Source organism: Ruditapes philippinarum, unplaced genomic scaffold (genome assembly GCF_026571515.1).
Source record: "Ruditapes philippinarum isolate M1 unplaced genomic scaffold, ASM2657151v2 ctg553_1_1_1_1, whole genome shotgun sequence".
Classification (NCBI taxonomy): Eukaryota; Metazoa; Mollusca; class Bivalvia; order Venerida; family Veneridae; genus Ruditapes; species Ruditapes philippinarum.
In genome coordinates this window covers 283207-298011 of record NW_026852589.1, presented here as the reverse complement: position 1 = coordinate 298011, position 14805 = coordinate 283207, and positions in this window count along the sequence as shown.

The following is a 14805-nucleotide window of genomic DNA, read 5'->3' as shown; positions in this document are numbered from 1 at the left end:
ATTCTGTCGTGACATATTTCTCGACTCTTCAGAAATATATGCTAATATATGATAAGTTACACCGGAAAGATAACCTTATACTTGCATTATAATTTTAGCATTATTGTTTTATTGTTATAAACGGTTCGCAAAACCTTTGAATGTATGGACCCATCTAATAAGCTTATTTGAAAACAATCTCACGTTGGTAAAGTTTTTTTGTTATCGTCAATAACAATTAACATTACCATGAATTACTTAAACAAGTAGCTGACATGATACACGCAAGAAAATGACATTTCTGACATAAAAATAACCCTTGGCTAGGGTTTAAGGTCAGTCATATTCATTTCATCCAGACTGTAACTTCCCGTAAATCTTATCAGCAATTTATGTGACTTAATAATCAAAATGGTAAAGTCTCTGTTAGTGATATTTATGTAAAAAGACAAATATTGTTTTATTTCTTCACATTGATGTTACATTTCGACGTACTCATTTATGACAGCCTTTAGTCTTCATCCTAATAGTTTTAACTTAAATTAAAAAGTAAATTTTGATAGGTCAAATCTTCTTAAAAGGAAATTCTAACATTCTCGTGCTTTTGTTGCTATACACAAAGAAGAAAAAAACGATGTTAAACTGACAATTAACACCCGTAACGGACTATATGTTATCGGCTGTTATTTTTACTCCCTCCAATAAATGTTCACGCACCGAGTCAACATTTTCTATGCGTTTCCGTACCTAAAGAGCTTTCGCTTTATGATATTATTTTACTCGTGAACAAACAATTATCTTGCTCTGATAAAAAAAATAATATTTTTATACTTTTTTCTAAATCTCGTTCTATCGATAAAAATAAGTGACGTAAACAAATCGTAGTAAAGGCGTTTCTAACGTAGTAAAAAGAGAAAAATGTCCTCTCAGTTGCCTTATGTTCCGTTTGTTGCTAGGAGGCTTGAAGGGAAATCGAGAGTTGTTAATCATATATGTGATGGTCATGTGATGAAATGTGTGATACAGTCCTTAGAAACTGGGGAAATTGCAACTCGTTCCAACTATGAAATAACAGAGCTAGGGCCAACCAGCTATGCTGATCTAAATACAAATATGATGGGGGTTGCTTGGTTTAGTTGTGAAGACTTAGACTGTTTAGATGAATCTTTTGAGATAAATGACTTTGAAACATTTGGTGATAATGTAGAAGAATAAGATGTTGTAAAGACACCGAGCAAGAGGTTTAAGTCAGCATTTGATGAAAACTTAAAAAAAGTTAAAGCTCAACAACACTGAAATTACTACAAACAGACAGACTAACTGGGGTGAAAAATTACTAAAAGGTAGACTAAATAATTCACTATCATCACCACATAAAAAAATCCAGATAATCTTATTTTAATATCGACAGTATGAGTCTATTGTATACAAATGTGGATTTTAAATAACCTCCATAACAATAATGCTTCAATTTGGCAGTGTCTATAAGGCTACAGCTTTCCTGTATATTTTTTCGTATGTCAGAAGAAATTTTTTTAGCAATAAGGAATAAGCAATAAGCCCTACTGGATAATATTTCATACTGAACATAGCAAGACAGGAAGACAGGTGTAAAACATGTGTTTGACAGAAACATAAACTTAGAAATAGTGCAAATAGCTTAAACCTTGTTTATGTAAAATTCCTTTTAATAATGTTCAAACGAAAAAAAAGTAAATTCAAGTTAATCACATAGCAGAACAGTTCTTTGTGCAATTGAATTCTGGCGTTTTCTTTGAAAATGTAAAATAAATTCATATTAAAAGCTTAACACTATCATTAGACATTATAAAGTTAAGTATTAAATGTACCGTAAAATTCCTATTAAATGTCCCCGCCCCCTTAATAAAGACCCACTTCCCCCTCCAGGTTTTTGATATGGAAAAAATCTACTCATGAGTAAATCCATTAAGTTTATTCAAGTCTTTCAGCATCTGTTTTATTATACTAAACACAAAAATGTATCATGTTATAAACTTTAAAACCTTATTAATGTTATTACCAACACTTGCTATCACTAATTACTAAATGTATTTACAATGAGTTTTTGATTTTATTAGCAAAAAATGTGTTGTAATATAATAGCCCCCCTTTTGGAAAATGTTTAGCCGCCTCGGGTTATATAGGAGTCTAACGGTATCACTATTTAATTTTGACTCCAATCATGACTTCCGACTGTATATGAATTGCACTTTCAAAAGTTCATTTAGATTAAACTAATTCTTTAAGTAAATGTACATCTTATTTATAATGTATTTGTCAATGTACTTCAGAACTGATGACAGAAGCTGGATACCCAATTCTGTCGTTTGAATGATTGCCAGTAGAGGAGTTGTATCTATTGCTGCACAGATTTTATGCAGCTGTACGCACAAAAGATTGGAAAGAGTACTCCAAATCAGCATTAGTCGGTTTACGTGCAGCTGTAAACAGGCATCTGACATCACTTCCAGTGTCGAGAAATGTAAATATCATGAATGATCGTGCCTTCATGGGCTCAAATCAGGTTTTGTCAGGCTTGATAAAGACTCTAAAACGAGAGGGAAAAGATATTAGTAAACACAAGGAACAATTTGTGATGAAGATGTTGAAAAACTTTACAATTCAGGTTTATTCTCTGAAAATTCTCCCAAAAAATTGCAAAATAAAGTTATTTACTATGTTATTTGTCAATTTGGCAGGCAAAGCATTGAAGGTTTAAGGAATTTAAGAAAAGATTATTTTATTACAAAAGTCGATTCTAAAGAAGAAGAAAAACCATATCAATGACAAATAATGAAGCAGACAAAAACCATCATGGTTTAGATGCACGGAATCTTTAAATGAACCAAGAATGTATGAAAATAGTGGTCCGTTCTGTCCAGTTAAATCTTTTGAAAAATATGTTTCAAAGCTTAACCCAAATTCATCAGATTTTTTTCAAAGACCCTTAAATAAAGCAACTGAAAATTATCAAACCTGGTATGGAAATATTCCTGTTGATAACAAGACATTAAGTAGCTTCATGTCTCGTTTGCACATTGAAGCTAACTTAAGCAGAAAATACACCAATTCACGGCATACGTGCCCGTATCACTAGTACCCTTCCTCATGAAGGACTATATGTCTGTAACTGGAAATAGGAATGTGGCCAGTCTGGCTTCATATAAAAAAGTGATGATGAAAGGGAAAAGCTAAGTAAAGCCCTATGTCCAAGTTCTGACTGTCATGATAATGCCATTGAACAAGGTCATAGCCAAAATACACATATTTCAAAAGCCAACAGCCCAATTTCTCCACCATGCCAAAGTCAAATTACAAAATCACAATGTCTGACTAGCTGTCCTGATCAATAATCCTCTGTCTCTGCCTCTTACTCGAACAAATCTGTAGATGTTAATCTCTATGCAAGCAAAGCTAACAACATGTAATATTTCTGGCAGCACTATCACAGTTTACTATAATAATTAAATCCATTTTATTCATTTTTTTACACACACGCGTGATGAATGAATTATGTGGGGCGTGGCTTACGTCAGCAGTGTTGAAGAGTTCTATTTTTAGAACAGTGTTATAAACACTGAAAATGTGTTGTTATCTTTTGCAATTTTATTTTAGATTGTTAACATATTAATAAAACAATACATGAAGTAGAAATGAATACATTTTATTTAAACTGAAGGAGCTTTTCATCTTACTATTTCCGAGCGCCAACAGGGTACGAAAAGGAACAGCCAACTATGATAGCCGACAGTAAAAATAATATCCGCTTAGAGCGAGTGAACTCCCTTCCTTGGCTGTAATATAGTTTATTTTTCGAAATAACATCGGCCTGATAGGTGTACATCGGCTATTTAACACCGTTTTTTTTTGTTTTGATGCGAAACAATGAATCACTCAGGCCTACGGCCTTTGTGGTCAATTCCTACACTTCAAAACTCCAAACCTGTGTTAAATAGCCGATATACACCTCTCAGGCCTTTTTTATTTGTTAATTTATTTATTATAATTATAACTATATTTTGAAAAATACTCAATGTCAGGTTTTACATACAGCCGTAACGAACTTGTATATGTTGTCAAAAAAAACCCAACGAAGTCTGATGTATAGCATATGTTTTAGTAATTTGAACTTTAAACTTTAAAATTATAGAATTATGATTGATATCATGATAGATATAGTACGACTGTTTAATATAATAAATATATCCCACATATTCCTTAGCGTAACGTGTATATTGAATTATGTTATAATTTGTCTGCAGCATTTCACTCGAACTTAGCAGATATATCGAACATTTCCTGTCTTTTCTGGTAGCTACAATAATACTGTCTGGAACGGCTCTGCAACTGATAAGAGACAGTATATGCAACGGTGCCAGATTACAAACTATGCCATACTTATATGCCTTATATGAAAATAACGATTGGTTAGAGTAAACAAGCAGTATTATGTTTCTAACACTGTTTGTTTTGTTCTATAATACTGTACTATTATATATAATGGGATGAGACGTAACTTATTTATTTGTATTTCTCTTGTGTCCTCCTTTTCTCATGGAAGAATCTTGATATTTATGTATTTTTGGTTGTGCTTTAAACGACAATGTCAAAACATAACAAAAATCTTATTGTTCCTCAACGAGAGTATTTACCACTTTTTGAAATTGCAGTATACCATAATTGCTTAGAAAAATATTGATATTTCATTAAGATAATACAAAGATTTTGTAGATAGCAGATTAAATTTACCACAACCTGATTCTTTATCATTTTCAAATACAAGCTGATTTCAGAATTTAATTGAAGACTCGCCATTGCGTTATTGAACAAGTCTTTAAAATGTACGACTTTATTGCCATTTTTGTTTCCCTACAAACGTAATTCATGCTCGAGCGGGCACCTGAGTTGAACCACCGACGTTCCATAAGCTAGCTGGATCATGAATATATGGTTAATATATGATACATAATTCGAACTATAAAATGTACATTTAAAAAAAAATTGATTTGATTTGTTTGTTTAGTCAACATCATTTCATTTGTATGGCTTTATAAAAGCGTTCGTATAACAAAACCTATATTTTTTGACAAAGGATAGCAAGACTTTAAAAAATGACATTTGGAATAAATGAATAAATGAATTAATAACTTAATGATAATTAAGTAACACATCACTGTCATATTTATATTAGATGAAAGTTCTCGTAGCAAAATCAATCCGCGTACAATTGATTTTAAAACTTAAATGGATAATGACCTAACAAAAATATGCTTATTGACAAGTTAATTGAAAAATCTCGTCTATTTCCCAGAGACAAATTCACAATTTTTACCTTTAGGCTTATAAATTATATACTTTATATGCTTTGTTCTGTAAACCATTATTCATGTATGATTGAGTATATTGCAGGAAATGAATTGTCAATTTATTAATTTGATTAAATGACTATGAATTATAAAACAAAATGACACAAAATTGACAAGTTATATACAGCCACTACACAACGTAAAATATTGCTTGGATCAAATAGTTCTTTTTTAAACTCCCGGATAAAAAAGTATATACAATGTAGATCTCTCTTTTAATGTTCCGGTCAAAGAGTAGTCGTTAGTTCATACTGTATGTACAGCGATCAAAGTATACAAGGTATTTTCTATAGTATCCTTACATTTTTGCTTAGCAGCCCTGCTTTTTTTAAATGACTTTTTCTTTTCTAAACAACAATACCGTTTTAGAAAATAGCCCATACTTTGAAGCAATTGAAGTAGAAAGACACAAATGAACTATATGCAAATAATTATAATCAAAAAAATGTGTGATGAAAAGTTAGGCTAGAGTAAAAAATGTTACGGAGACTTTCTTAACACTGCAACAAATTAAATAAATAAAATAAAATAAAAAATACAATAAATGAAAGAACCCACTTGCATTCTTTAAGAAGAGATAAACAGAAATGATATAATTCGGCACGCTCTTCGGTACCAAATTTATAAGTTAATCCTTCTAATAAATAATAACATATGTTATTAGATTTTAACTTAATGAAAGCAAATGAATGTATCGTACATAAAATACATATTAATGTGTTAATTGGAAGTAACAAAACAATGCCGACCTGATGCATATATTGCAATACACCACAATAAATGAATTTGTGCGCTAACTTTATTGTCAAATATATAAGTGGATGGCTTTCTCGAAAATTATAGTGTTCTAAAACGAGTAAAAGGTTCAAATGTTACTTTACTCTCTATAATGCCGCGGAGTAATTGATCTGTCGGAAAGAAACTAGTAATCCTACCTCTACAACCATGCCTGATTCTTACAAATGAAGTTAAGCAGATATAATGTAGGTATCAAATTGAATTACCATTTGATACTAGAACTGTTTTCATCATAAGTTTACTTTGTATAATCACACATCTGCATTCAAATGATCTGCAATATAACTCAGATAACCTATGTGTGGAAAACAATCATGCTTGAAATATTCCTTATTACTAGTTATACTACTCGTCCATATATTTCAATGACTGATGCAATGGATATATTGCTTGGAAATCTAGCTCCAAATTTGAAATCATAGATTCTTATAGAAGTGTTATCGGGAAATAAAACAAAACATTTCTGAGTATTTTGATACATGTACATGTATCTTCATGAGTCGTTTGATTACGAAATAATATACGCAAATTAACAATAAAATATTTGAAATGAAATGTAATGTGCATTTGATACAGGTGTATTTGATACAGGATGTAAACGAAGATATCAGTGTAATACAATAGGTTTCAAAATAAGATCAGTTCTCTTTGTATAGTTCATTAATTCCTGTCAAGAGTATTGTATTGCATTAGTCATGTGATGAACTATTTTCGTGTTTTGTAAAGTTAAAGCTACACATAATTTATTAAATAATAGTACACGATAATCAAACTGCACGTTCACAGTCTATTAAACTTTTCATAAACCGCCAGCAAAATATAAAACAAAAACAATAATTTTCTAAATAAAAAGCATATTGTTGATCAATTGCATTCCAAAAGTACACGAATTGTCTTTTGAAGAAATGTGTTTAAATAACAGTTCCATGCACGGCAGAGAAGGTAAAAATTTATTAAGTACAAATTTGTCTCGTTGTCAAATAAGAACGTTATCTTTGGCATTTAATGAAAAACCTTACTAGAAAAGCTACAATACAGTCTCCGGTCATGTGATTCTGTTTTAATTCAAATTTACCAATATTTCAATATTAATTACATGTATAACATCTGAAGAAAACTAGAAATCCGCTAGTTGGGTGTGTCGCCATGTCAACGGTATAGCTATCAGTTAGGCATTTTCGTCTTTAATGTATGCTGTTTACAAATATTGTCCTTGGAGGACATTTTATGCTCTGTATTAAAATTAACAAAGGGCAATAATTCATAAATCATGCAGTGCAGATTACAAAAACATCGTTTCTTTCTGTTTGGTATGTACTTTGTCTTTGTTAAGTATATTTCTAAAATTAGATTTCTCTGTATGTTTAAGGTCTTGCGCCACTGTCATTCGAGTACTTTTCGGCGGCTCCTGTTGCACAACACAAACACACAATTCAATATATGAAACAGATCTGTCCCGGTCCTTGTGAATAATAAGTTAATGCACGTATTTTGTATCGTCTTATATTTATGAACGAATAAGAGGTATCCAACTGTCCACCATTATTGTTAATTTCTAATATGAGTTATTGTTTTGACCTTATTTAAAGGTAATGGCGTATCAAAGAGGATATATTAAAGTAACTTTTTATGAGAAGCATCGTTACTTTAAAATTAGTCCTTACCAATGATAATAATATTTACTTACTAATTACTACATTATATTTCAACCGGAAAAGTAATTTAAGATGAAGAAGCAACAGTCTCAACTGTGTAGACGCTTTCGTTATATGTTTATTTTTCAAATTCGTCATGAAGTTTAAATATGCTTCAAATATAGAACCAGTCCGAGATTTTCAAAATGGCGACCTTATAACTAAGGAGTATTCTCAAACTTGTGAGACTTAGACATTAACTTTTTATTGATATTAATGTGAATTTCAATTAAACTTATACACGTCAAACGTGTTATCTAAAAGTGATTAAGATATTTTCATATGAGCATACTTTTGCATAAGATATCGTTCTGCAATGCGTAGAAATATTTTATTTACAAACTGAAATTTAATAAGCGTTTGCAAAAACGAAATACGAAAGGTACACATTTTATAATTTTTGTTTAATTTCATGTCCAACAGTCAAACGAAAAAGTAAAAACACTGTCGTACATGTTAACTGTTTCATAAACTTAGCAATGTTGAGTTGTTTTACTTGTTATATATAATATAAAAAACGAAAATCATGACAGAAGCTCGTGTAGCGTGCATACATAAAAGCACTTTCTTTCAAATCCAGTTGACCATAAACAGTAATATTTAATATTTAAAATAATTATAGTATTTGTATATCTCAAAGAACAGTCATATCAAGTTCAAAACTTGCTCATATATTCATGCTCAAAAGCAAACACCGACATAAAATTTGTAAAATTACCGGGTTTACTTATTAGTTTAAGAAAAGATGCATTCACTGAAATATCTTAAAGTAAATTTTACAAGTTTCTAAAAATCTATCGCGAGAACACTCAAATGTCTTTCTTTCTTATATAGAAATGAATCCTAACATTGAACCACGTTGTCCATTACAGTTATGTGACAATTCAGTCAACGACATTACAAAGAAGTTAACACTTATTGATTGTCTATCTGGTTGTAAATGTCAAGTAAGAAGATATAAGAAACAAGTCGCCGATTATTGAATAATTTCTAGGAATTATCTATAAAAGCGTAAACCCAGACAAATTGAATAATCCTCTGTTACTCCTTGGCTAAAACTTATTTCATTATATGTCTACGTATATGTCTACGTATTATTTCAGACAATATACAAGTCGACATGAAAATGAGAAAACGGTTGAAAAATTTACGATGCATTTTGTTCGTTGCAATAGTCTTCGGAAATGTCAAAAATGTGTCAGATATTTTCCATGCATATTATACTATTATCCATCACATGTTGAATTCTTTACCTTAATAAAACTTTTTTATGGAATATAATTATGATTTACACCTGTAACTGTTTTCTCACAACAGCGTAGTTACTTCATTCATAACGGTCAAATTACGTCATCCTAAGTATGCCATTGTTTAGTACGTAACTCGTCTGGTACCAGCATGCCAGATTAAATTTTCAGAATGGGTAAAACTTACGGAAACATCAGTCTGATATGCAACAATTAGTAATTGATAAATGCGAATATGTAATATAAACATGGTGTATAAAAATACTTGAAAACATTAATTAAGCTACTTATAGACGTAAGTTGTTTGCTACAAAGCAAATAATGTGTATAAATGGCAGTACATTAAAGTTTTTAAAGCTATATATCTGATTCAAAATTAATTGTTTTGATTTTAAAAAAGAATAATCCAAAATGCTTGCATGAAATAAGAATGGCAATCAATTGCCTTACAGCGAGTGGAGCATGCACAAAGTTATTGATAAACGGATAAACCCTACTTAAAATAGCCAAAACATATTTTGTTCCTGAACATTTTATTCTGTTTACGTACATTTTTCATGTGTGTTAAATAACAGGGAAATTTTATGTTACAACTTTTTCGGGATTCAACAATATAATAATGGAACCATTATAATTTTACTGTTGATAAATTTTAGAAAAAAAATTCATTATATATCTAATAATACGCTTTAATATCCCTCGTAAAATTGTAACATTTTTGTTTTATCAATCCACCTTGGAATAGGCGGATGCATTTCTTTGTTCTTCATGACAATTAGTCTTCCCGGAGGATACGTGATGCCAGAAATTAAGCAAAGAAGATGAAGTGTAACAAAGATTTTTTGTATTAAATTTCACATGGAAAAGAATGGTTCGTAAAACTTTGACAATTGCAAAGACGTATAAGCTGTATATATAAGATATCGTGCTAATTAATAATTTGAACTTTTAACCTGTCTACATTTACACCTAGATTTAAATCATTCTAGAACACTTGGACGAATAAGATGTATAGCCGTTGCTGTCAAACAAGTATTTCATGTCATGGAGTACATGTACATTTTGATACACGATAAAGCTTACATATTTATTAATAAAAAAAAGACTTATCATAGATAAAGACCCATTTAAGTCAAAATGACTATATTATGTTTGCTATTCCATCTGTCATTCATTTTTGAGTACCAACTAAGTTTCATTGTTTTCAGTCGTGATGTGTTGACATTCCCTTAGTGCGTATTTTGTTTAAGCCCGACAGCCGTCATACAATTCAATTCAAACACACGCTTTGAGTGAATAAATGCATTATTAACAATGAATAAGATCAAAGTTCTTTTTAATGTCATCGGTTTAGTTCATTTCAAAGAGCTTGATGAATGAAACTATATTGATAAATGCTAACTGTCAAAAGAGCAATGAATTATTTATTTATATATTAGGATTTGTTTACTATAACTTATTTCCCATGCGCACACGAGCGCTATTATATATTACCAAGCATCAAACTACAGTGCCGTACTTTATCTTCTACGTGCGCACACGAGAGCTTTTACGTGATCGATATGTATAACGTACGTAGGTGATAGCTATTGCGTGTGTACGACAAAGAATAACGTAGTCACACGATAACCATTACATGTACGTTTGCACGCAAACGTCATCACGTAGCCACGATGTATATTGCACAAGCGCACGCGTACGTAATACCTATAACGATGTATCGCATGCGCATGTAGTAAATAAAAGATTTTCATTTGCCCCCTACATGCTACCGTATAAAACAATTATAGATTGTCTCATTTTTATGCCGGGCAAGACGATATAAGAATCGAGATTCCGTTTATTCAATCATTCCAAGGAAATAACTATAAGCCAGTTATCGCAGACAAATTAAATAGCTTTGTTACTCCTAACTCAATACTTGCAAGCAATTATTTCGTAATAAGTCGTAATATTGTTAAACGTCTTATACATGACTACAGAGTAGTAAAAGAATTAGCGATTTAACTTATATCACTGCTAAAGTTTGGGAGTGTTTAATCAACAAATGAAATACATAAAGACATAAGAATGGATAAATATTAGCTTTTTTTCACAAACATAACTTAAATAAACGTTATGCTCATAATGATATTATGCTTAAGAAAAAGTAATTGTTAAATATAACGCTTTCATTTACATATCGATAACTTGATGTAGTAAGATTTACCAACCGTTAACCAGTGTTATATCAAACAATTGCCGAAAAAACAATTGGTAATACTTCCTTCTTTCTAAAGAATCATCGCCCAATTATCAAATATATTTATCATGGAATTTCTCGTCCATATTTACTAAAGGAATTTATCAATTTTGAATTGATTGCTTATTTACCCGCGGCCGTCAAAAGTAGTATATTAGATGATTTTGAATTGAAAGTGCCACACTTCTTTATGAAAATATTACTTTTTGAAATCTTTACCCATCTGGAACGTCACTTCTTTCGCTTACAAGTCCGACATTATCATGTATGTTTAATGAAAATTTAATTGTAGAACTTGTTCATCTCCTAGATTAGATTTCTTTGTTAAAACAAATTAAGATTTCTTTGTTAAAACAAATTATCACTCCTGATTTTTGTTGAAAATAAATGATATCGCAGCCATTTAATGTTCAACTTTATTTTCTAACTTATTCTTTAGTTTTTTAGCTCAAGCATTCATGCATTTATGACAAATGCATCCGAAAATGGCTCATTTGGTGAATTTTTATTTTACACTAAAAAAAACAATATTTTCCATATAATGCAAAGTAATATATATTGAAAAATATGACTTTCACTAGTGTCTTCATATTGTGTGCATATGTCTTTGCCATGGCGATATGTGAAAATTTTCACTATATTAACATTAGACTCAATTTACATCCGATTTTATATTGAATTTTAATTTGTTTTTGAAAAGTATACAAAACATCACAGCTTGTTTATTCTTCTGGCCCATACATGAACCGCTTGATTTATTGAACAAGTCTGAATTATACTTAAATACGGAACAGACAGGACATAATTTTACTAAGGATTTACGCAAGTCATCATAACAATACACATGGCAGGTAAATACGTTAACAAATAAACATATAAGCAGTATATTAACACTTTCATATAAGTAGATACATTATTAATGCATCTGAGCTGCCTTGCTTAAGAATTACAAACGAATTAGTATTTTTTTAACTTACAAGGTAGCTATATTTTTACTTGTAAGGGTAGAAGGTAAGATGTAAAATGTTTCCTTTTAGAACGAATTAGGAAAGTATCATTATTTCCTAGCAAAATGATTTAATTCCACAACTATCCAAGCATACCTTATTGATTAGTTTTCTAATTGAAAAAATAGACTTACTTCTTTCTTTTCTGATCTGAAAATGTAAAAACAGGCAATAATGTAGGTAATAGAATAATGATATAATTAAATTCGCTTTATATTACAATGCCTATTTACTAACATCTGCTTGCACAAAAAGTAATTAAATGAGAAAAAAAATATTTCAGAAATCTGGAAACGAAGTGATCCCTCGGGAGCATTAATCACAACAAAATTACAAGAGAATTGCAGACTCGGTTTAATTGAGTCTGTACATGAGGGATAATGAATATGTGCAACATCCTTCACGCCCCCTAGTACCGGCTAGCACCGGCTTGAGCGGTACTCAATTCGCAACACTTAATAGTGCTGGCATCAATGATCCCGAAAGACCAGAAAAATATAACAACACTGACCTGAAGTACGGGGCAACTTCTTAATATAAAACTGTCCTCAAATCAATCAATCTATGTTTCTCAATCACGTAAAAAACAAAAAACAAACAAAAGTTATAGGTTCAGAATTGTGTTTGCATTGCATTGCTGGGATATGTTATGGCTATGCTTTCAATTATATTTGCGGATATTAAAATTACATAAAATAACGACATTGAAATAAAACAACATTTAAAGATTTGACAGTTAAGCTGATCGAACATAATTTACTCGTGAATTAATCCTGTTTGCCGCCAAAAGTATGTTATTGGTTAAGGTTAAACGACCCCGTGTACAGCTCAGTGATTGAAATATTGTCCCGAAGAATGTTGTTACAATCAGTGCCACTTAGGACACAAAGTTATAATTACAATTTCGAAACTTAATTTTGCCAGTCATGGGTGATACCAATTAAATATTAATTTCAATCAGTTTTATCTCGTGTTAAAGTTGAATGTTTAATCATACACGGAAGAACGGAGGATAATTATCAACGAAAATGCATACAATAAAGTTAAGTCATTGCTACATAATATAAGGACTTAAGCGTTTAATTCCACAGTCATTACTTATTTTTATATTTTATCTGTTGTTTTATAATTAGTTAATTTATCTTTTCTTTCAATTTATTTTTGTCATTTTTGTCCGTGTCCTTAATTCTTCCACCAATTCGTTTTATCTGTCACTGTATTTTAATATGCAATACCAACATGCATAGGCATGCGAACTAGCCATACCTTATCACACAGTAAAAATTATCTTTTGTGGTTTAAAAATTGATGAGAATTCTATTCTCCATTAGACTCGTTGACAGAAGCCAACCTATATTGAAAGCAGGGCTAGTCATATCCTATGCAGATTTGCAGCAGTGTAAGACTCCAACAGAATGAGTATTAATATTTCTTGGCCACATATAATTGTACGCAACACCAATTTGTTGACATTTTGACAGGAATGTGTTAGTTCAAGCACAAAAAGGATTGTGTATGCCTAGTTACATTTTTTGATATGGAGGAGACTCTTGACATATAACTATGACTTTTGTTGCACCAACAAGATAGAAACGAGGCTTAGTTAATATTTCCTGGTGCAAACGCTATGCGTTCTTTGGTTACATTTTATAAGGTTAGAATAAATATGGTTTATATCAAAGAGCGCAAAAACTAATGTGGGTACCTCATGATTTTTATTGTATAATAATATGTAAACAAAAAACATGTATGTCAAAATGACCTGTGTGATTAAAAACTGTGGTTTCCTTTCGTCAAGATTGTAAAAAAATCAATTCTTTCTTTCCTATCACTAATTAAACATAAATCTGCGAATAAGATCGAAACGCTTAACTTTTGAGGGGACACTTACCTTGTTGACTTTATGATTAATTACAACAAAACAAAATGATTTCAAATTTATCTATATATTTTACTCAACGACATTCTAACATTTAAGTTTACTCAACGACATTCTAACATTTAAGAAGCCTAAAATTCAAAACGAGAAGAAAAAATAAACGACAACACATGAACGTTTTATTAGACTGTGAGTTGAATGGAAGGAGGAAAGTGAAATGCAATTAATCTTTCAGTAATGAGGACAAATCAGACAATCCAAACATTTTCAGGAGGATATAATTATACCGGAACAAGTTGTCACCAGAGATGTTTAAAACGCATACAGAATAGCAATAAATATCTGTTTTGTTGTAAAAATAGGAAATTTGCGAGATTTATTGCCAGTCTGAGTGTTCCAAATACGTGATTTATCATTCAACACATGGAAGACCAGAACGAACAAGATCATTTTTTTTTGTTTTCAGATAAAGAATATTAATAATTGTATTGCAATTAAGGAAAACTTTTAAACATTGCAAATTTTACTTAACCTGGTAGCAAACTTCTTCCGGTAATATAGTCAATTGCAGT